Raw genomic sequence first — 25,140 nt, forward strand, 5'->3', positions numbered from 1 at the left:
ACGCACGCACGCACACACAGGCACACACATATATATATATATAGAGCCCTCCTCCATACTCACGTGCACACAAGCGCGAGCACAGAGACAGAGAGAGAAATATAACGCACACGACCGTGCTCACCACGTTCCAGTCTGATTCCATTTACATTGCCGAGAACCAACATTTAAAAAAATTGCTCAGGCCTTTTAATCATAAATCGAAAAGACCTGGTTTATTTTTAGTTATTGAAAATGTCTCCTACACAGCAGGTATTAGTTCGTTAGCCGGCAATTAACCGAGAAATGATTGTGTAATGCAACGGGACTGCTCTTGGAATTGACCAGTGGAAGTGGGTGGCAAAGGTGAGAGGACAAACAAAACCCAGCAAAGATGAAAATCTACAAACCCAGACAGCAGAGATGGACATCTAAAAGCCCTGACAGCATGACAAAGTCCAACAGAAATAAACATCTTTTTTATCATCACGTGACAGGTTTTCTTCAATGTCCTTTCTGTTCCCGGCCCTCATCCCTGCCTAACTGCGGGATACCAGATGTGTTGTATATGTATGTGTATGTTTATGCATGCTATGTGCATGGATATGTTTGTTGTGTGCATATAATTGTCGCCTACATTACATATGCACGCAAACTGTCTACCTCGCTAACTAACTTCCGAGCTCTCGCCATTATTCCGACCCACGTATCTAGTCGCTAACACATTTCTCCATCTCTTCGCTCGTTGTCAGTGAACACAGCTTGCACACTCGCTCCAGTTATGTCTCTGGTCGCTCCTCCTGCTCACACTTCAGGGAGGAAAAGTCGATAGACGCGTCCCGCCTCGGCATAATGCAACGGCTGCACAAACGTCACGCCCGAGCGACCGTGACAAAGTAGTGACCGGCTTACCATGGCTGCTGGTCCGTGGTGGAGCCTGCCTTCTCGACCTTTCATGTCAACCTCTTTGAGAGACTACCTGGGATGCTAAGTCAGCTTGGAGTTGGGTCAAGAAATAAGAACAAGACAGCCAAGCCACGCTACTGGTCAGCTTCTCTTGTTTTTCGAATCGGGGTTCGAACCTCTGCGACTCAAGCGCGCGAACAATGTTGACTAAAGTGTCCCTGAAAAAGAACGATGCACGGAAGAAGCTGGCCAAAGCAGTAAGTCTCACACACCTGCTCAGGTGAGGCAGTGGGAAAGGGTGGAGATTGTGGGAGAGGGTGGTGACATGCAGGACAGCAGAAGTCGATGGCTCAGGCAGGTGATCGATTCTAACGTGGTCGAACGGGCCCAGCCAAGCTGGCAGGTGCATCTGACCCTCCCTCCCCATCCTCCTTGTCTCTGTACGCCAGGCATAGCGAAGCGCAGGGTAGGGCAGGGCAGGGCAGGTGAGCATAGCAAGACGCTGGGCAGGGCACTCCACAGGCAGGAGGTGAGTAATAAGGGTTTACAGAATTATTTGTTGTTATTGTATTGTCATTTATGTCAAAGAATTATATTTCTACGCTCAAGAATTCTGCACACAGGACACATTTCCAGACTACTGAAACAATGGCAGTCTTTCGCTGGTGTCCTATGGCAACAACATCCAATCAGCATTTAGCACTCTTCTGGACACCGAAGAAGTGGTGGTGTTGGTGGTGGTGGTGGTGGTCGTGGTGGTGGTGGTGGGGAGGTTGTCGAGAGTATGTTCGTGGCTTATTGCATTCTTTCACTGTGAGTGTATTTTATGAACTACACCATCTCAGCATCACTGACATACACAAGGAGCAATATATCTGAATCGAAGAGAAGTTCTGAGTCTGACAAAGCGGTTTTCACAGTTGCCTGCTGTTGCCACAGTAATCATTTTAGTTAGTGAATAGCACAAACAAAGCAAAACTACGAAAGAAAAGCCTGCCCTAGTCACGGTCTGCCTATGTCCAGCTCTTCCACCTTTATGAGCTGGCGGCGAGAGAACATTTGTCGGCTGCTGCTATTGTCCTTTCTTCCCGAGTGAGGGAAGAACTGAACAGGAAGTGTGAGCGGTTTGAGAGAATAAAGCCTGTCACTCTTCTGAATCATAGATTCGATGTATAGTAACGAGCATAAACAGCACAACCACAAACTCATTTAATAATAATGGCTTTTGATACACACCTAGTTTAAAACAACAACAATTCTCTAAACTATTTCTTGTGTTTGTTTGCATAATATATTTTATGTACATAAAGGATATAAAAAGAAACCTCTTAATGCTAGCGAATTTTGTTTCCTCTTTCTTGAGTAATAAAGAGCGCATGCTCGCACATGTGTATAAGGGCTGGTCGTAAAACCTGTAATAAAAATATTATTTCTTATTTGTTGTTTTGTATATATATATATACACACAGAGATGATTGGGCAAGCACATCACGGTGAAATTCACAGGCAGAAGGCAAAACATCACATTTCTTTTTTTACAATGATTTGTTTCTGTAATAAATAATTATTTATTGTTAACATATATCTCGCAGCAGTGTTAATTTGTTGAACAAGATTCTTTGCCAACTGTTATTTTGGAATCAATGTCTGATGCTGCAATGTGCATCTTCTATGCTACTTTTCTCTGAGGGTGTCAAAGATGCTCGAGCTCACACTGTAAACAGTTGTTTTGCTCCTTGCAGCGAGCTTTTGTTTTCACTGACTTTCATACCTTCGATATACTGTGGTTTAGCTGATTGAACACTGGTCATTCTTCTGAAATCCTGACACGAAATGTCGACCACATATTGACCTTTGCTGTCAGGGTGAAGGATATCGGGAGAACAGATGATACTTTCCTCCTGCTTTTTAAATTCATCGTAGTGACAGTTCATAACACAACAGTATCTTTTCCACCCATCTCTTTACGTTCATATATCTCGATACAGGCCATTGAGTGGCTAGTAGACTGAATCCTCACTTCCCGGATAGTTTGCACTGCGCATGCGCTAAATAATTGACAAATACCCTCATTGCTTATTGAAAGCACGAACTTGTATTACTGGACTGCTTGCAGGCGATTTTGTTCGCAAATTAACTACTAAAAGCTTCCGGTTTAGCCAGGTTTCAGCTTGACTGCTAGAATGAGGCTGATGTATACTAAGCTTCCGGTTTAGTCACATTTCTTGTTTAGGCTCGCCGAGACTAACAGCGGGAACTCTTCGCAAGAGGCTAAGCATTGGTCTCGGCAGACAGACAGCAATCCACCTGTACACTTCCATGTTGAATCAAAATACTTGTTTGGCAAACACAGTAAGCACACGTACCTTTTGAATCCTTCTCCCGACTCAAAACCTTTCTTTCAGAGCCTGTTTCATTATTTGCATGGCGCTGATGTCTTCAGTCACCACATCCGCCTTTTCGTAATTATGTGCGCGACAAAACATGCTCTGCTCCCACGAAAAGAGAAATAACTTTTTGAAGTGTGTAAAATGTATGTTTATAATAAGGAAGTGTCTAGAGAAGACAGCGTGTTTAGTAACCATAGAAACCATTTTTTTTCTTGATGTAAATTTTGTTTGTGGTTGGCGGCCGGGTGGCGCAACGGTTAGCGCCTGTCACCAATACAGTGAGGGTTAGCTGTCTTGGGTTCAACTCTCGTCTTGGGCACGCCATTATTTCTCTGCAATTGGCATTTTTTTACAGGACTGGTTGCCGTAATATAACCTTAGTTGCTGGTTCGGCGTAAAACAGCAATTCATCTTCATGTTTTAGTTGTGCTGTGAAAGTACATAATCATGACTATTTCACACACACAGACACACACATGGCATTTCCAAAGTATCTACACACGTTGCTCACACATGCTTGCTTGGAAATTCATGAAACGATAATGTTGATCGTCTGAATGCCTGAACTGTAGACTGAGATTACACACATAATTTTGTTTATTATTGTAAGAGCCGATATGGTCGAAAAACACTACACGTATCAACAGCCGACATCAAGAAGTAGTCTTCTTCGGCTCAGAATAAAGATCACATGCAAAGGGAAGGAGAAGGAGAGATGAAGAGTGAGTGAGGAAGGCAAGAATCCTACTTCAACACATCTTCAGTCGTCTAACAATGTGAACTGCGCTCACCATGGCGAGGTCGGCTCGGTAGACAACTGCTTATTGTCACCCAAGAGGTGGTGGAGAAGTGTGAATATGAAAGTTCACCTCCAGCCATCGATTGTGCGTTAGGCTCCCTGGTCTCGCCTCTATTCCTGCTTCATGCAACCCGCCCCTGTTCGTGCTAGACTAACTCGAAGAATATCTAGGATGAACAGTAGATCATCAGGAGTCGAAACAGGACGAAAATTCTACACGTATATGCGATCAACCAGAAATCGACCAAGGTTTTGGGTTTTTAAAGACTCTTCACCTGTGAAATAGTTTGTGATATCTGAAAAGCGGACTGAGAAAGGCAGAATGCTTTAGACTATAAGACCAAGATGAGACAAAGAACGTTGTCCATGAATTTCCTATTTTCAAAAGAGAATCACGATGGTTCCAGATATGAAGAGCGCAGAGACCTGGAATAAACATAGGATATCACAAAGATACACAGAAGCGGTCTGGTTGATGATGTGCAAATAAACGTTAGACAGCTTATAATCTATTCTGTACAGGATGGTGACTCAGTTTCATCTTTTCAAGTAGAGAGATGACAGGGACCTTCTTATGTCCTCCTTAATGAGAGCGGCAGAATATTTAGACACTTCCTGGAGTTTTTGGAGGAGGTGACCTAGAATGTCAGCGAACAGTTTCCATAGTTAGGGTAAACTAATTTCCAGTCCGTGTGAAAGGAAGGCTTGTGGCCATTTTCAGCCTCCGGTTGGCACGTGCGTGAGGATGTAGGCTGCACATATTATTGTGACATGTAGCATGCTTCTATACAGCTCTACACCCCTTCCTTCCTTCAATGACCATCGAGAGGGCAAGGCTAACGGTGTAGTTGGAGGAGATATAAATATCAGTTTCACTGACAATCATGTGCCACGGGGATGCCTGCGCTGGTTCCAGCCAGAACCCGCGCTCAGTGCACAAAGGGCATGGGCTGGAGTGTTGGCAGACGCGCACTTGACCAGAAGGTAGCAACGGACAGAACGGCGTAGAAAGGACCACAAACTGACCTGAATTTTTCTGGGTCACGTTTACGTCCGTGTAACGTCTTTCTAATTTTAAATGCAGAATGGAAGCTGGTATAAGTGAGTGCACGGGGCATCAGAGGTCTGATCTTCCAAAGATTCTTCCGTTCCTCACTCACTCTCTTTCTCTTTCCCTTCTATGTCTCTCTTTCTCTCTGACATACAAAGACATAAAACACACGCTCTCTCTTCTCTCTCTTTTTCACACACACACATACATATGATACAAACAAACAAAAGCACAGTATTAACTATCCTTCGAGATAGGGTTACCACAATATGTCGAGGCTGTTCTGTTTCTTCCTTCACAGGTGCGTGACACGCACATTAGTCCTTCCTCCACATGAGCAAAGGAAGGAAATAAGATGAGGTAACACTCAGAGACAGTCCGAAATCCGAACCCATGGCGCTCGGATTTCACTGTCGTGGTGACAAAGCCATTGCACAGTCATTTGTCCCAAATATGACTTGGGATTCATTTAGTAGAGAAAACTGTCGCTTGGCAGGTGTACAAACAGTTCACGGCTATACTTTTCTCTCTTGGTTGACGAATGACAGCTTTGTCGTCTGCCAAGCTGCTGCCTTTTTTCCAGCAGTCTGCATGGATATTGGTAGCTCTGGCTCCCCTCAGGACCTTTAACCTCTTGACATTTCTCAAAGCGTACGTATTGAGCTGGTGTTTCCTTTTTGGACGATTTGATTGGCTGTTGACTGCGTGTCCGACCACGTCAGACTTTTGGGCAGCTGCAAAACGAGTGTTAGAACAGCTTGCTGTACACAGTATCCAGATACATATCCCCTTTCCATATTAACGAGGTCCATGTAGTGTGCTTCTGCCGTCACACAACCGTGCTAACGTACTAATCATGTGGCTCGCCATCATTTTACAAACAGCAGTTGATGGAACATTAAAGGGAATTGTTCAGACCTTTTCAGTTAGATAGACAGAGAGAAGTGAAAAACAACAATCGGGATGTAATTTGATGAGCGAGCGAAGTGATCAGACAGAATAGAAGGGGGAGAGGGTTACAACCTTGGGGATGGGGAGGAGAGGTTGCAATTTGATAGACAGAGAGAAGGGAGGAGTGTGTGTGTGGAAATTGAGAGAGAGAGAGACAGAGAGACAAGTACAGTTGCTGGAGTATGGACTTGTTCTATACCTAAGATGGAGAGAGGTTGGATGAAGAAAAAAGAACAGAGATAAACAGAGGAAGAGGGAGGGAGAGGTGCTACAGTTGTTGGAGTATGGACAGTACGCGAATAATCTATCGGCGTGTGCGGTTTGTAGTCGATGGCGCGCAGCATCATGAGCGGGGTGTGGAAGGAGGAGAGAAGAGAGGATCGATCGGTTGCCATCACATACTCGCACAACGCTGGACGCTTGGGCCGGGGCAGGCCTGTGCTAGAGTGCCCTCCCTTCTTCTCCTTCTCCTGCCTGTCGACTCCCCCTGCCTGTCGGAGCTGGCCTGCTCTTGCCCGCTCCAGCTCTTACAATCCCCCCTCCCCTCTTTCTCTCTCTCTCCCCACACACCCACCCTCTCTGCCTGCACACGTACACACGCACGCTCGCGCACCCACACGAGAACCCGGCCACCACGACGACGACGACAACTGCAGCTACCAGTCGGCCGGCAGTTCCCTCCGGATGCGCTCCTGCGCGGAGACCGTGGTGCGTGGCGACTGGCTGTTCTTGCACGTGCCCGAGCGGTGAAGTCGTGTGCTCATCCACCGAAGCCGTGATTCCCCTTTACCCCGGCCCGGGCCACTAGCCACGACCTTCACGTTGTCCTTGTCGCCCCTCGCCTTCTTCTCCTCCTGCTGCCTTTCAGTCATCTTGCCAAAAAAGATGTAGGAGGATTCAGCGGAAAGTTGGACCGCCAGAGGCAAGCGTTTCCTCGACACACTGTCGGAACGAGTTCAAACACCAGCTGGACCTCCTCAACCAGGCGAGACTACGTTTTCAGATGCCGGGAGGGACATTGCAAGCTCCTGCAGTCCATGTTGTGTCTATGTGCTTGGTTCTGGCCACCCCACCACCGACATAATTGTATCGAAGTGTGGTAGGAGTGTTATATGTTGTCTTTCCCATAATCCCTCTCTTCTGTTTTAACACATCATCGGTGGATTAAAAAAAATAGTTCCGTGTTTGTGATAAAGGCTTTAATTGGTCTCGTCACTTCTTCAGTTCTACAACCTTCTCTCTCACCGCCATCGACGACCGATCCATTTCCAGCCTGCATTGCTGCTGCCAGTCCGCCTTCCGCTCGCTTCCGCCTCTCAAACCGCCGCTCGGCATTCTCCGGTAATCTCCGGCAATTTACGGCAGGCGGCGACGTCATTTCTCCTGCGCGCACATAATCAATATGGCGGACGTTCTGTGCTGCGCCATGCCGCTTCCCAAGCTTCGCTGAGGGCTTGTACGGTGTCACCCCCTACACTGCGGTCCTCCGAGTGCTTCGAGAGGCAGGTAAGTCGCTTTTCTCCTCTCGGTGTGAGATGTTTCGGACGTTACAACGTCCACCCCGTCGTTTGTCGATGTCAAACCCCCTGTACCCCTCCATGGCGGCAGGACCGGCCTAGCTGATCGGGTACAGCGCTGGAACCAGGGCTAGAGATCCATGGTTGGAGAGAGAAGAGGCAGGCGACCAGGCGAGTCCACCGCGTTCCCAGCGCACTTCTTCTCTCCGCGACATGAGATCAATAGTAGCCGTAGCGCCATCCGCACAGCGCTCACCCTCGCCACACTCGTGACAGTGTTGGCACGACATATTCTCTGCCCCAGTGTCAGTGCTAACTTGCAGTCATGTCATTGTCACTTGACTGCACCCACAGAGGTCAACTCAGTCTCCTCCACCTCCTCCCTCTTCATTTTTGCCAGCTGCCTCGGTTAATTGTAATCTGTCGTATTTCAACCGCATCCTGGAAGGGGAAGGGTTTATGATGATTATGAGATATGTGATGCTGATCGTCAATGGCAGTAATAACATTTTTTGACATTATTGCAATTTTCTTGTGGCTAATCAGAAACCCCGACAAGGTGTTGCTAACAGTGAATGACCCGTCTCCGGCATTTATCCTGCACTTCGATTGATAAGAGCGCCAGGCCACAAAAATGCCAAGGCAACATCTCACCTAATTTATTGGTTATCTTTCCAAGATATTTCATTAAGGTGACATTTTGGTTTGAACTCGAAAACTATTGCCTTTTCCGGCTTCACGCGTGTATAGACTAATGTATGAAACGTATCCGATCAGGTCTTGTTGAACTTACTGACAGACGAGTGACGAATAAGGAGACAGATTTGGATAAGGCAAAGAGTTGTCTGAGAATAGTGACGAAGGACCAAGTACCGCTGGGACACGCTGCAGTGAAGAAAATCATCACGATCTCTCGGTTCGATCTTAAGCAACCCGAAGGTAAAATTGCTTCGAAGTATTACTTCCAACTCTCACCATCTTCTTTTCCATTCTCTTTGATGTGTTGGAAGGACAATCTACTGTAGGAAGTTATCTGCCCCTTATTTTCGGTTGTCTGTCTCTTCTTTCACATCTGTTCTCCGCATGGGTTGTCTTTGCCAGTCCCAAGGATCGATCGCGAGCTGTGCCGGTGCCACTTTATACACTACAACATGTAAAGAAATTTAAAATTTGCATCTTCAAGGTACTAGTGCTGGTACTCAAACCATCTTAGAGGATTCTTCAGAAGAGAAGGTGCGATCACTCGGATTGACTTAAAGGACAAAGCGGAGAAGAGGACAGCAGTGGTTAGAGCACAGGTTTTAAGCACCAGAAGTGTGAACCCAAGGCGGTTCGATACCCGTGTAGCGCAACGAACGCTGCAGTTGATTCAGTTATTGAATGAGTATCTGGACCATTAGAAGGTTGGGGAAGGAAAGAGGGAAGGCGATGAAATGGGCACCGCTCTAGCCAAAGAAAAAAAAAAAAGCCGGACTGACTCAAGGTAAGTGATGTCCAACAGGTACAGAAGGGTGAACTAGCAAAAGGTAATGAAGAAAGAACAAGTGAAGGTGATCCCGTAGTCTCTCATTAAGAAATGATAAGTGTGTTTGTTTGCGTGTATGTGTGTGTGTGAGAGAGAGAGAGGGCGAGAAAGAGAGAAGTCAGACCTATATTACTGAAGATGCAGAGGTTTTGTTTCTGTTATTATGTTCATAACACTTTTGACCCGAGAGCAATGGTGTTCAGATGAGCTGTGAAGTGAATGGTCCGTTTTACGATTTGTTCCTGTTCACTACAGTTATCAACATTGGTTGTCTACCCGCCACATTTGTCGCAATAGACAAAGATGCATCTCATCCAGCGCCACCTGAAGCGCCGACTTCCGAGTCTGCAACACCAAGTAGCAAGGAGGTTAAAGGTTACTACGATTGTAGAGGGCACTAGAATGCCAAGCATATAGAGTGGAGTTTAAAGTGCACTGGAGTCTCGGTCACAGTCGAGTCAGCCAAGCATAAAGTCACGAATTTAAAGGGCACCAGCGTTCCAAGATGGATCACGATAGAACATCAGCGTTCCAGGCGCAGAGCTTGGAGTTCAAAGGGCACTGTAGTTCTTCGCGCAATGGGCATGGCGGCCTGCAGTACCTAGCAAGGGCACAAAGGCACAAAGGGCACAGAGAGGATTGCAGCCTACAGAGCGGAGCATGGGTCGCAAAGAACAAAGACGGCCTGCCGGCCTAAGGGGGGAAAAAAAAGCCTGGAACTCAAAGAACATATTTTATGTTCGATGTGTCAGACATATATTCCGCCACGAACCTTCTCTAAATACCAAGAGGTCAGCAGCGGCGCAACACCAAGAACCTCAAGTTTCGTTGATGGAGATGATACCACGTGGTCTTTTCCTCCACATTGTGAGTTCATTCCGTAGTTTCAAGAGCATAGTCGCTGGGAGCGGATACCGTTGCATTGTAAACGAATCATAACACTAGTAATTTCATTCGTTAGTGATTATGGATTAATCAAACAATTTTTTTTAATGGACAACTCTTTCCGGCTGTAACAGAAAGAGAGAGATTGTTCCACCTTGTTGAGACATGGGGTGGTAGCGGCGGTAGTTGTTGCCGAGAGGACGTAGATGACGACAGGAAAGTGTCCTGACACAAGCAGGGTAGTCCGTTGCCTTACACGCGGCAGTCGAGACACGGTTGGTCCAGACCTTCTGTCCATCCTGAATACTTAATTCCTCACATTCTGAGGGCACAGTGATTAGCTCATTAAGCATCTGCTTTGACATTTTTTTTTCTTTTTTAAGTGTTTGTTGTGTGTATGTGTGCGTGTTCGCTTGTTTTAGAGAGAGAATTTGAATAATATAAAGCACACATTGTGTAGGAATGTGCTTTAGATGCCGCACTTTTTTGTCGTCCTTATTATTTGTGGAGTATCAGAGGGCTACGGGTGGTGGTGGAGAGTCTGTTGGCTCGCTGGACGATGCACATGCCAAAGCACCAAGAGTCCCTCCGTTTTCGCAACAAATAATGATTCCGTCTTATTGTAACCAGATCGTGCCACCATCGCGGATAGAACAGCTAGAGTAGTGTGCCCTTGCAGGGATCCAGAGGGAGAGGGGGAATCGATTGATGCCCAGTGCCACACATACTGGCTGGGGGGAAATATCTTCAGCAACACGCAGTCCTGGGGAGACTTGCACGGTGCCACACACACTGGCCGGGGAAATCTTGTCTTCCTGAAAACACATTCCCAGAAAGACAAGCTTGCATATCGAGTGACTTCCTCTGTAATGGCAGGTCTGCGAACAGACAATCATATTCACGGATATTTATAGCTGTCCGTTCACTTGTTTGTTCGTAGGTTGTTACGACTAACTGGATTTTTATTTTATTTCTTATCTGCTGCATCAGTGTACCTAGTGTACCTAACCCATTCAAATCTCTAAGCTAGGTATGTTTTAACAAAAGTTACTACATTTTTTCAGCTTTGTAGGAATATAAAAGAGTGGCTGTCAGAAATCTAGTTTTCTTGTTTATTTAACTGATGGACAGATTGATCGACTTCTCATTTCATCAGCACTTCTGTCGCCCTGCCTGTCCATATGTGACAAGCAAACAGTGTACTGTAGCCACCCCGTCTGTTCAAACCTCATCGGCATTGAGAACTCATATATTTCTCGTCCTTTGACAAAGGTTGTGTCCTATTGTGACACACATATCAATACAATGTGTCAGTTTTTGGTATCAGATAAATATATTAAGTAAGAGTTACTATGTGTCACCTTATGATCCGTGTCACGTGACAGTTTAATGAGGGTTGGAGTGGTGGAGGGACACCTTCAGGAAAGTGTACTTGGAGATACATCATACAGTAGTGATGGAAACACGAGCAACCGACAGACATGCAATGTAGACAGGCTGTTCACGCTTTCTCATCCAAATGACAGATGAGGTGGATGGATAAGATACACAGATAAACATCACCAAGCGTTACATTAGTAAGTAGATAGATAAGATATAGGAAGAAATGTGTTTTCCGACATGATGGCTGCTGGAATCTCATTCCGCAGGATTACTGGAAACTTTTCGTTCTATAATCTAATGAGGTTTAGTTATAGTTCGTGAAGAATAAAACATTCAGTTTTGACCTCGACCTTCTTCTGACCTCTTCAACTCTTACCCAACATCGACCTTTCTCATGGTGCAACTTCCCATCGCCCCCCTACGTGGCAATTGTATAATTTGTCAACTGATTCTAATGGTAAGGGTAATATATGGTAAGGGTTAGGATATCAGTTTTGATGTTCATTGGTTTGAATAAGTTTTTAGTATACTGTGTTGGGTGGTTACAACGCCGTAAGATTTGAATTTCGAAGAAGAAGAAAATCTATTGGTGACCGTTTGATACGAAAGTTGTTGACATGGATTTCATCCTTTCTCCATTGAAGGGCGATGGTAAAGCGCATGTAACCAAGATATGCAAGGTCATCTTAACAGGACACATCTTTGACATTGTGACTATGTACGACACATGTTTACCTGACGGCTGTATAAACAATTGTCCAAAATTTAGTCCAGTATTCGTCATTATGTATCCTTTGATTATCGTCAGCTTTAATCTCAGCCATTCCACTATTTCCCCGACAACATGTGATTTGGCATCTTTATGTAGGGCTGAACCAGCTCACCAGTTGCTGAGACAGTGTCATGCACCAGCAACCAACCTCAAATCGTCAGGAGCGTTGCCATGGTACAGAAAAGCGACCTTTTCTCTACAGCTGTCAACGGTGACACACAGCGGTATCCGAAAGGTTTCTGGTCGAGGTCCCCTGACATGATCCAACAAAGATTTCAATTTCGTCAGCAAATTGTCAGTGGTGAACAGTCGATGGATTCGAATTGATTGGCGCACCTCAGCGATCACAGCATACCTGCAACTCATCGCAGGTCGTCCTGAGCATGGGTCACATTTGACAGGCAGCCATATTGGTAGCATTTTCTCCCTACTGTCATGGTATACGACCGACTTAAAGGAGTAAAAGAGTAATGTATTTTTCTGATTATTAGGTAAGCTCAGTACAAGATAATATTTCTCGAAGTTTAGGTGAATACTCCTTTTCCACTCTCGAAAATTACCCTGCATTTCCACTGCCGCGCGATATGTCGAATGAATACGTGTTCCCATGTGAAGACATGTGTTGGTGACCTCTTCAATGGTGGTGTTTGAAGACAATTTCCTTGATAATAGGAAGGAGGAAGAAGAGTCCTTTAACCAAACCAAGACATCGTTCTGACAGAAATGACCATTTTTATTGAAAATTAAAAAAAAAAGTCGCTTACCATTTTGCTGCTCGTCCTATCCGCTTTGAATACCATATGTGCGAAATGACACCTTTGCCTCACCCTGACACAAGGATCGGGAAAACTGATTTTTAACCTAAGACAGTTAAACGATTTTTCCCGGTGACAAGCCAGCATTATTTTTACCGCATCTTAGAAGCACGAAAGTGGCTCGCTTCTCAGAGAACAAGTTGGACATTTTGTTCAAAGCATCGAGGTCGTACTTCCATAGGTGAGGCTGTACATATACAGGGAACGTAGGACATCCCCCGGCAAGATAGTAAATTGATAGGACAGAAATCCAATAGCTGAAAACATTACGACCTGTATTAAGAGTAAGTGTTGGCACTACGCAGACTTATAGGAGAAAATCAGTAAGTAGGTAGAATGTTACATGGTAGAAAAAAATGGCTTGTCTGTGCAAACTGAATGGTGGTGTATCCGTGGTTTATCAAAAGCTTGTTTAATATCAAATATACTGTCTGGAGAGCGACACCAGAACATGGTAGACAAAATAGTGGCTTGTCTGTGTAAACTGAATAGTGGTGTATCCGTGGTTTATCAAAAGCTTATTCAATATCAAATAAACATACCATCTGGAGAGCGACACCAGAACAGAGAGTCAGAACTTTGCAGACGGCTGTCTTGCGCCCAGGGTCTTTCCTGTGGTAGAAGAGGTCCTCATGTGAACTCCCAGCATAGAAAAAAAAACTGTTGAGGTAGGTAGCAGTAGTACGGAAAACAAACAAGGAACCAGCGAGCCGGCTTGGCTCCCACGCTAGTCTTGCAACGCGGAACACCTTACCGAGTTCAATAAAGTAAACATTACGAGTGGAGTACTTTGCTCGCGAAAGAAAAATCATTGAGCAAAACAACGAACCCTGGTTCACTCCTGTTTTTGCGCACGCTTGAAACGCATCGAAAAGAACTAATCGTGCATCGAAAAAGAATGTTGAGTTTGTTGTCAAGTGAAACACTTTAGGATGGGTTGTGCGATGTGATTCGTGTTGTTGCCTGGACAAGAATAGACTCCGGATTCCCCAGTTTTACCTGTCTCTAAATTAACGGTTTCGTGGGAGAGAGGAAGTGGGTCATTGCGTGCGTCAGTGCGCGGGCGCATGCATTGTCCTCACACACTGTGTGTACAAGTCACGAAGATGAATGTATGTAAATGTGTACATGTTAGCCCTGAACAAAGTTGGCCAAGAAATTTGCTTTACGAAACCTAACCTATCCTCCGGATGTTCTGTGACACGATAAACGCCCTTGCTAAACATGTATACTCGGATGTCCTGGATAAACTTGCATGAACGCACCATAAACCTGTGATTTGACTTTATAAACTTGTGTGTCCGCACGATGAACGGGATTTGTGTATAGGAAATGAGAGACACGCCTCACCAAGCACTTTCACTTGATTTGTCTTGTTTGAGGCCCAGGACTCATGCAGCACACACCAACCCATTCAGCGATCCTTCGTTCATTAATCCCGAAGAAACAATACCAACCCTGTCTCAAGAGAGCAATAATACACACGTGTTGACGATACATTAGACAAGTTTATTTCGAAGACGAAAGAAAACTATCGTACATAGATAAGACATCACCAAGCGCTACACTACACTTAGACAATGAGGTTTAAAAAAACATACACAATAATGTTAACAAACATATCTTAACAAGATCCATCGTACCCCACTTACATCCTGTTGTGCAATACCTCTTTAAGACACTTCTTTAAAATAGTCAGGGAAGAAGACGCCTGTCACCACACGTGCAGGACACCCAGACATGGATCTCTCCAGCAAAGAACAAAAACTCCTGACGTCCGTTGTTCGAATCTTACGGCCGGCCTAGCTGACTGTGCCTCATGTGAGACATATCGTTCGTCTAGAACATGGCATCACCAAACTCGGTATATTGTCTTACCCATCATCAGGGCAAAGAAATGTACCACCATTGCCATAAAAATAGCCTAAATTTTACGAGGACGAGAGAGAGCAATCCACATACCTCAGTCAGATTAACCATCTTCTTTCATATTGCAAGTTCTTGAACAATCCAATACTGTCGAGTCTCCGGTCACATAGACCCTAATATTCTACACTTTATTAATTTTTGTCTACACATCAAAGCGAACTATTATGAATGCTGCAATGTACAGAATTAATATATGGTCACCAGAGATTTAGTTACTATGCTGTAAAACAGTGAACTCTCTTCCTGTCCATATCCGCCATCTGTCTACCATCTACCCACCATTGAATCCTTTAAGCGTATATTAAAGCACATCTGTTCCACGAGCATTGCTCCTTACATCAGTCAATACAGTTGTCAATATTTGGGAATATGGTCGATTGACTAGTCCGCCTGTTCTTTCTCTGCAGATTTATGATATTCTTACTGTTAGTTCCCTGATTTCTCTTTGTGTCTTGAAGACTATGATTGTCTTTTATTTCTTGTCTTCATAGTTATTTCTCTTTCCGTTCTTCATAGTCTGTCCATGTCTCCTACTTGTTTGAAACACCTTACGTGGGCGGGATTATGCGCTATATAAATACATTTATTTTTGTTATTATTATTTAAATTTTAATTTCAAATGGCTTTTATTTGTATAATTTACACATTCAAGCTACCACTACTCTGCTAATACCTAGCACCTAATTAAACAAAATATTAAATAAGACAGACCCGTACAAACTTAATGTACAAGCGTCCAGCACTTGGCAACATCCGGGCAACTTGTAACGAGACACTTACGTCACCAGGGCTCGCATGCAGCGACACAGCTTGTGCTGCAGACCACAGCCTCACAGAAGCAAGAGAAGGGCTGTTATCGACTTTTTGTCTGGAGAGTGCCATCGCTTCGTCCCTAATCGCTGGTTGCTGGCAGACAAGCTGGCTGGGTGGCCGGCCGGCCGGCTCTGTGCTTCTCGCCAGGCTTGTCCTGCAAGTCTTCGGAGAGAGCGTCAATGCGGTTAGAGGGTGCTGGAAAGTGTGTGGGGGTCGGCACATTTGCCGGAACGCCATGGCTGGACCCTTGCCTGCTTTACTTAATGGTGTTTCTATTTTCATCCAACAAAACATGTCACGTGACAGAGGTGGTGTAGGACAGGTCGTGTAACAGGATGTCTTGTTGTCCGTTACAAATAATAATAATTATTCATCTTTTTATTTCAGAACATTTCCATGCTACCATGTCTCGTTTTTAAACTCACACACAGAGTTGTCACTCCTGTCATTAAGACCACTGCATCCTCAGTAATTACCGGCTGCTGCGAGTCCTCACGTGACTGAAGGTTTCTGGGTGACCTCACACTGGGGTGGGCGGACAGGAGTGGAGGCGTGAGAAAGGTTGATGTTTTTATAGTAACAGGATATCACGGACTAGGGCTACATTCTTTCGCGGAAGGAATTTTTTTTAAATAAAAATTTTGCTGCTACCGGCGTTATGTCATAATAGGAATTTCTCTGTTGCGGCGGTGTTTGTCACATCCATTTCAAAAGGTAACGGATTCTTAACTTTTACACACACAAGCGCGTGTGCACGCATATCATATCCCCAGCCCCAACAATATCCACTTTCCTCACATTCTCGACACTCGGCAAGCCTTTGACACAGGGCATTGATCCAGGTTGCCAACGAGCGGCCCTGTAGAGATCGATGGTGGAGGTATGTGGGCAGAAGCGAACTCCAGTCTTTTATTCCGCGCCTCCATCATTTCGTTAGCATCACTGCTTAAGCTCTCGGTATAATTCGTTTATTATGAAGCAGACTGCAATGCACTTGAGCGGGATTCCTTGCACCCTGAAGGCCCCCAGGAAGAGTCGTTACAACAACATATCCTGTGTGAGTAGCGTTCATGGACCTAGGAATTTTGCTGTCAGACGTAGCACCTTCATTCTACAGGGTTGTTCCACCCCGAAGGTTAATTTTTGTTTTCAAACGACTGGAGTGAACAACACCTCAAAGCATTATTTCCGAAAATCATAGGGAGCAGCCATCCATCCCTTCTATGGCCTTCAAAACTAATCGTGCAAGAGGTCAACAGATTCTGACATGAAGAACAACCGTTGTCAAGGTGACACCCAATGGAAGAACTTGAAAGCTGTCCACGTGTTCAATCTGCTTCTTTTATGGTGTTGAAGGCTTTCAGTTTAAGGCGGAGTCTACATATGTGGTGCTTTGGTAAAACATCATTAAAATCACATCGCCAGACCTTTTATGGCATTAGCATCTAGTTTTGTGCCAGTTTTGTGTACATCTGACATCTGGTCCCGGTCATGTATGACGAGTCCAGGTGTACACTCCTTTGCCGACAGCAACTTAAGAATACCTCTTTGGCATCGATAACCTGAGGTGACACCTGTGAACAGGTAGGCCAGCCACAAACTAATGTGATGGATGCATCTGTCAATTAAAGCGGGCATCGGTCTGCAGAATATTGGACCAGCAACATCAATGAAGGAAGAAAGGGCAGGCATGCAGAACAAGGGCTGAGAAGCAGACGACATGAACCAGGACAGAACCCAACGGTCAAAAAGAACGAGCCATGAAAATTCGAAGTTATTTTCTGAGTATTTATTTGAGCCCACACCACAGTGAGAGTTTTGTGGTTTGTGATTAAAGGTTCATTGGACCAAACTGTTTCATTCTGTTCCAATTCTCAATTTCAATTCTCCCTGCAAATTATGTTCCTTTGTCCATCTTTCACATACCTCGAGGACGAAAATAAGTGCAGAGAACATCACGTGGTTCCCTTAGCCAGTCCAGGTGACAGGTCGGCATTTGAAGACAGAAATTGCAACAGTTACTGTCAAAGATGAACCGACCAGATGACAATGGATGCAAAATAACATCACCTGATAGCTCATCTTTCACTGTACCACATCATTGTCATGGCTACAGGCCATCGTCCACATGATTACAGATAGCCAGGACTTCATCAGTTGTAGAATTACTTCTGTTGCGGGCTGTGATAGCTTACTACACTTTTATTCAGTTTCACTGTTACATGTCTTTGTCAGGAAACAATTAATGAGTTCTGGTTGATTCTTATCTTTTAATTATCACGACGCAGCTTCTGGCTTAGATGTTTGCAAAAAAAAAAAAAAAAAAAAAAAAAAAAAAAAAAATCAGCTTATTTTGTTAATTTCTCAGGCATTAAAAATAAAAAATAATTATTTATTTTCTTTACAAGATTTTTACCCTTCAATTTCATCTTCACTTTTTCACATTGGCAATCTTCTTGCACGAAGAAGCACTTGAAGTCCTTGTTTCTCATCTCTTAGCCAAAATCTTCAAATTTTTAGTTTATTAGATATACTTGACTGACTGTCATCTGTCCTTAATTTCTGGATGTAAACAAACAAGTGCACGTGCCAAGTTCAACCAATCTGAAATGCTTGCTGTCTGAGACTGACTTAGTGCGCATGTCAAAGATGGCCTCCTGGAACCTGCGTACGTTCGATCTGTTTCCAAGAGGGCTAATGGCGACTTCACTGGACAAGATTTTTGCATGGTTTTTTGATTTGATGAGGAAATTTACTGTTGTATAATGGCACAGACCTGCGCCCATGCGCATAGAATCACTTTAGATAAAATCGTCCAGAACGAGAGAAACAGTTGATGTGAGATTTTAATTACGGATCATAAATGAAATCTTTCAAATGTCGTTAGGGTACAAGCAATATGGCTGAAATTCTTTGCTGGCTGTTTCTAAATTTTTTTTTACTGAAAATACATAGTCTAATGATTAAATATCTGATGACACAACTTTCCTCTCTCTTTCTCTCATAATAGCGGTTCTGGATGATTTAAGCACAACTTGGAATTTGTTTATTTGCATGTAGTTTCTGATATTTGTTTCTCGCTGTCATGTGTGAGGTAAGTGGTGCACATCCTCTTCCCACAAAGCATATTATCATTTTTATGACCAGGGTCTTGTGTCTCGCCCCATTGGTGACTTTGTGAGCTAAAACGAAAATAATGTGCCACTTCTGATGACAGTAGGGGTTGGTAGCTGTCAGTGCGTTGGTAGGCGTGCTGTCTTGTTAGCTCTAGTCCGGCACGACGCGGCGCACTGGAGCACGCATGCACACACACACACACGCACAAACACACACACACACTTGAAGCCAAACCACTGTACCAGCAAAGGTTGAAAGACTTCTCCGGCACGTTTCTTTATGAGCAAGCACATAAAGACGACCAATTTGTTCGGCAAACATGTCCTGGTGTTTACTTCCAACCGGTCTTGTCTCTTTTGCCGCAGGCATTTGATTACTTTGACAATGTGAACAACTCATGTACCCGTGAAGGGGGTTGGGTGGGTGGGAGATATGAGCAGTGTGAAAAGACGGACAAGCGTGAGAATACACGGACGTGCGAATGCACGAACATACTTCTCTCTCCTGTCCTCGTCCTGCGAACAAAGGTACAGACACACCTATAGTTGTGGTAAAGGTGAGCCACTGGTTCTCCTTCTCATGACATTTGCTGTTGGTGTTGTCAATATACACCACGAAGTGCGCTGCAAATCTCAAAATTCAGTACATCTTTTAGGGTAATGTGCCAGTGAAAAAATAAATATAAAAGTGTGCCGATAAACGGGTGTTGAAAGCAATAACAATCCATAAGATGATAGAGGGTGGTATCAAAGGTAAAGCAGTAACAGTCCAGATAGATATTTTCGTGAATGTCACGTCTCGAGAAAAGGGAATTGAGAGATGGCGAATCAAAGCAAAGCAAAGAAGAGCAAAAGGCGGAAGCAAAATTAAACCAACTGCACAGTTAATAAATTCTAGGTCTCGTGATTCTGTGGTCTTTCTGATCCGTTTTGTCTCATGACCAAAGAGAGACTTCATATGTTTTGTGCATTTAAAAAACATTGTTACACAAAATATTGTAGTCACTACTTCAACTACATGTGTCCCGTTTAGGTCTGTGATGTCCGAGTGGACATGTTAACACAGACTTCGTTATAATAACACACGAATACGTTGCCAAATCCTCAGGCGATGGAAGAAGCTGGGGTCATCCGTTAATTAGGAGTAAAGGTAAAACTTAAAGGTCATCCCATGACCTTTTGCAGGTCGTTAGGAAATGAGGTGTTAGAGACCCGAATAGGAGCAGATAGCCGAGAGGGTTATAGCGCTGGCGTCCGAACTGAGAGGCGCAACGGTTCGATACCCGTGTAGCGCAACTTGCTCCCAGTCGACCCAGCTGGCGAGAATAGGTACCTGACTACATAAGAGGGTTGAGAAAGGTTAGGCAGCTAGGAAGAGGAGGTGGGGACCTCACTTAAAGATGTACTAATCTGTGTTATCACGATTTTGATCTCTATGTGGGGCCTCAACAAGACTTTTAGTAAAGTGAGACAGGTTGCTTTTACAAAGGTTATGGCCGCATGGTAGCCATGAGAGATGACAATTTACTATGAGTCCTGATGTTGCAGCAGAGGGGCTGCAGTAGAAGAAAAGTATGTTGTCAGTAATCGTTGAATACTGCAAAAAGAAAAAAAAAAACTAAATCTGAAAAAGAACAAACACAAGCCATATAACCTCTAGTACATACGGATCATTGCCCTTGTTAATTACACTATCGATCTGCCTCATGAACTAATCAAACATACGCACTTACACATCAAATTCTCGACAAGTGCTGTGTCACCTCTTTTGGTGATGGAGATGGCAGTGAGACTGGAGCTGTGGGGAGGTGTGTGTGTTGTGTGTTTGTGTGTGTGTGTGAGTGAGGGGGAGGGGCCAGGAGTGGTTAAACGGGGAAAGAGACGCCGACATTATATCAGGTGCGCACTTGACAAAGGCGCCGATCACATTACCGGATATTACCTGGCTTATTGCAGCACCAATCTATCGATCGCAAGCAAACCCTATACGTACCCCAGAGCGCTCAGGTCACGTGCTCCGCGAATGAGGTCGCAGCTGAAAGTTTCCCACAGAAATTATTTTAATCAAATCGTATCCCTGACACACCTGACTTACATCATTTTTGCGCGGTTGTAACGGATGGTGTTGTTATTTGTCGTTATACATTTCAGCGATTTGATTATTGTGGGGCCCTGCACGGGATGAGTTCCCTTCATGGCGCCCCGGAGCCATGCAGCATCATCATCAGCACCGAGGTCCGTTGTGGAAGCAACAGATGTTGTTCATGTTCACAGCTTTGCACGGTGATTTGCTGTGTCCTGTTCCCAAGCGCACAACCCCGTGTCAGCATCCTTTATGTTCGTACATGCACGCGCGAGTGTGTTGTGTGTGTGCGCGCGCGTGTTGCAGCTGTTTAATGTGCACGAAATTGCAGAGTGGATCAAATGTGATTCCAGTGGGTATCTGGGTTTGATCCCTGAGGTCTTAATGAGGATATTGACATCATCTCTTGTTGTACTCTTTTTTTTTCAGCTGTCGCTGCACTTTAAAATTATTTCAGTGTAAACTCCACATCTCAGCCCTCGACTCTGAGTTCATTTTCTCTACCGTGCGTCTCTCCGACAGAGAGATAGTCAATAAACAGGGACACTGCCACTGCATTTTTTAATACTTTAACTAGTCCTGAAAAATCGTGCCCTGAATACATTTTCTTTTTGTCAGAGAGTATAGAAACCATTCTCAGACGCTCCGAACCTTGCAGACCGAACAATAAATAATACACACACATTTATTCCCTCCCCGCGCGCTCTCAACCAAGACTGTCAAGTCCTCCGACAGTGCACGCGCCACAAACCGCACAGGAAGCATGGATACACGCAGGCAGGCGGGTGGAATATCGACACACAAATGCAGTGCGCGTGTTGTACAAGCGAGCCTGATGACCAGTCGACGGCCCTGGCGACCTATACAGACCAGCGGCCATTTTTAGAAGGCGAGGGGCGAAAGACAGCTTTTATTTTCGCGGCTCATAAATGATTCAGTCCAGCTCATCAATAAAACGCAATTTGGCCGCCGGCAGAGGGCAGTGGACACGGAGAGGCGGCGAGCTGCGAAGCATGCAGCGCCGTGGCGGGGAGCGGGTAGGTACAGGAGAGGAAGAGGGGTGGGCAGCAACACCGGGAGGAACGGCAGCGGGTAGATCGCGCTGGTACGTAATACCGCGACGCCCAGGTCGCTTTCTCTTTACTGAATCATTTATAGCATAATGAAGTCACCCGAGAGCGCTCGGCGACCGCTAGGAAACGTAACTCTTCGCGCTCGCAGACAGGAAGCGGTCGGGAGCACTCGCTCGCGCATGCGCATGATGGGAGAAGAGCAGGCTGTGGTTGTCTTCGCGGTGTGAAGCAGGAGAAGGGAAGCTTCGCGACCCTCCCGGCCTTTTAATCTCATTTGCATATTGCGTGTCGACCGCGGGGCAGGTCTGTGTGCCCACCCGTTGTGCTCGGTGTGTGTGTTTTACTAGTGGGGTTGTCCTGCCGTGCATTTGCACAGTCGGTGCTGAGCAAGCTCTCGCTACCCCATCCAACCAGCCAGCCGCCGTCCAGCTAATGATTCTGTACTGAAGCTCGGTGCATTTGGCAATTGGTCGCTGGAACCCTTCTTGTAAGGACTATCTCAGCTAGACAAATATTGTTGAATATTGGGTTTGCACGACGGTCAGATAGGAGACATTCTCCCCACCTCTCTCTCTGAGAAAAAATATGTATATTTTAGAGTATCTGATATAACAATATGCCACAGGTTATATAATACAGAGTTCAGAGAATATGACAGTTGTCCTCAGGAGAGGTTATCAGTGAACTTGGCCTTGATGTGTAATCATTAAACAAATATTCTTCTCATTGTCTCCTTCTCCCACACACCGCCCCACCGTCTCAGCTTGTCTAAATTTTCCCTAAAAGTTTATAAACAAGATGATGATTTCATGACCGGCAATTATTCAAAATTTAAAAAAGAAGACTTAGACGTTTGTTTTCTGTGTTCACCTTTCGCCAGGGTAGTTTTTTCCCTTCATTTTTTCTTTTTTAAAGATTCTAGCCATTTTGTGATCCCTATGAAAAGATTTTTCCGCGCTCCCGTTGTTCCGACACAAAACGAGAAATCGGAAATGTCAGAGTTTGACAAAACCATGTATTGCCTTTAAAAACACGGCGAAATTAGACAGACTCGCATTTACAAGTTGGTTGAAATGCCAGTGGGAGACAGGAATGGCAAGTGTGTGATACTCCAGATGCTGTCGTCGTTGAGAGGAAAATAACGAGGAGCTCCAGGAGATGGTTGATGTGGCTTAAGTCTCAATCTTTCACCAGAGCTTGCTTTTTTATTTATGCATTCTTTCTTTCCTTTGCCGTTTTCTTGTTCTTTTTTATTTCTTTTCTAAATTATTTTTCTGTTTTTTAATTTTTTCATTTATTCTTCATTCCTTGCTTTCTTTTGTTCAGTTTTTTTTTTTTTTGTCTATCTTTTATTTTTGCCCGCTTGCTTACGTTTTAGTTTAAAATAAAAGTAACAATTCCGAACCACAATATAACAACTAATATATTTAATATTGTTAACCAATACTACTACTCTGGTTTGGTGCAACTCTTCTCAACTTGATTACTAAACAGTTAAAAATATGTATATCATAGTTTAGGACGGTTGTTATATCTGCGACCTCCACAACAGTGTGGGAGAGGAAGTGGAACAAGCTAAATGTGGTCCTAAGTGTCAGCCTTGATCTCTCATCAGACAATGACACAGACGATGTTGATGTAGTTCGAGTTGTTTGATGTAACATTTGGAAATGCACAGTTATCTGTGACATGTATCCATTCTACCAAATACAATTTAGCGGCGATGCCACTCAAAACCGTAAGCTAGTATTGTGCGGTCACCCAGAGGAACAGTTCATCATTTCAGCCGGCGGTCCAATGACAGAAAAAACATGAAAGTATCTATAGAAGCATCACTTCGGAAAATAACAAACAGCAGCATAAAGTAATAAATATTAAAGCGTGTACATCCACACATTATCGTTCTACATCATCTCCCTATCATACTTTTTTCCCTCTTCGCTGTCTCTATTACAGGCGATAAGGATACTTATAGTATGAATCCATTACTTCGGTAATTCACTAATGCAATATTACGTCCATTACCCAGGTAATGGAATAATATTTTTAAATGTGACATTCACACACACGGGTAGCAGGACTTAATTTTTGAAATGGCATTCATAACAGATGTAATGAGATGACAGTATGACCTCGACTTTGTAAATACTGCCCTTCTACATAATTACTGTTAGTACAGGTAAAGGGATACTTTTCGCAATAAGATCCATTACCCAAGTAATGACATGCACTATTTTCCATTACTCAAGTAATGAGATGGCTTTTGTAATCTTACCTCCGTTACTCATGAAGTGATACGATTTCAGAAGAAATACTTCCATTCATCCAAGTAAAGGGATGCCGTCTACAATATGATCCCCATTATCCAGTAGTGAGATGCCTTTTAAAGGTGACTTCTGTTACTGAGAAGGTCAGGAGATACCCGACACCTTGGACTGGAATGTAGACAAGATCCAGTTCCCTTACCAAGCCGGGCAATAATCAGGAGAAGCACCCGACAGACGGCTGTACTCGGTATCACCATGATGATAGGAGCCGACAGACAATTCCATGTCGAGAGCCACCATCATTGAATTATTCATTCACCTGACCTCCTCCCTCGCCCCAGATGTCTAGATGTAGATTGTCTGACAATAAAAGTGTACATAGACCGCTGTTCTTGTACTACTACTACTAGCTAGGCAAGGAAAGGTTGGGGGAGTTGGATACTCCGTTGAGTATCGAAAAAGTCCACGCTTCCAAAATTGCAAATATTCTTTGTTCTAATATTTGTATAAAAAAATAAAAAAACAACAAAACCTGCGAAAACGAGTTCCCTAGAGACAGTACATGAAACAGGTCAGAATGTTGGACTGTGGTTTGTACAGTACACGCAGCACGGGTATGGGAGAACCAGCAACACCAGGGATGGCGTACCCGTCTTGTCTGCTACTTCCGGTCCCCAGAGACACAAGGACCGGAATGCAATTGCGAGCTGATCAGCATCCGGTGACAGGGAAAATCCGTGTTTGAGTCAAAATGAGGCAAGGCAGTGCGCGCGCTCACAACTCAAACACTGAGCTGGTTGATTGATCGATGGAGTGTGTGTTCATTAATAATTTTCTGTGTTTGATGTTTCCGCCGCGCACAGAGGTGAGGACATGCCATTTGAAC

At 44.5% G+C, this 25,140-nt stretch overlaps 1 protein-coding gene across 1 annotated transcript in view; it reads left to right on the forward strand.

The window, feature by feature from the left end:
- The first annotated feature begins 6,303 nt into the window (after positions 1 to 6,303).
- LOC112570046 (sodium channel protein type 4 subunit alpha-like) overlaps positions 6,304 to 25,140 on the forward strand; it is an 85,372-nt gene continuing 66,535 nt past the window's right edge. The window contains 1 exon segment of the mRNA XM_025248236.1: positions 6,304 to 7,582. The gene's annotated coding sequence lies outside the window, so the exon portion shown is untranslated.

The sequence above is a fragment of the Pomacea canaliculata genome, linkage group LG8, assembly GCF_003073045.1.
Source record: "Pomacea canaliculata isolate SZHN2017 linkage group LG8, ASM307304v1, whole genome shotgun sequence".
Classification (NCBI taxonomy): Eukaryota; Metazoa; Mollusca; class Gastropoda; order Architaenioglossa; family Ampullariidae; genus Pomacea; species Pomacea canaliculata.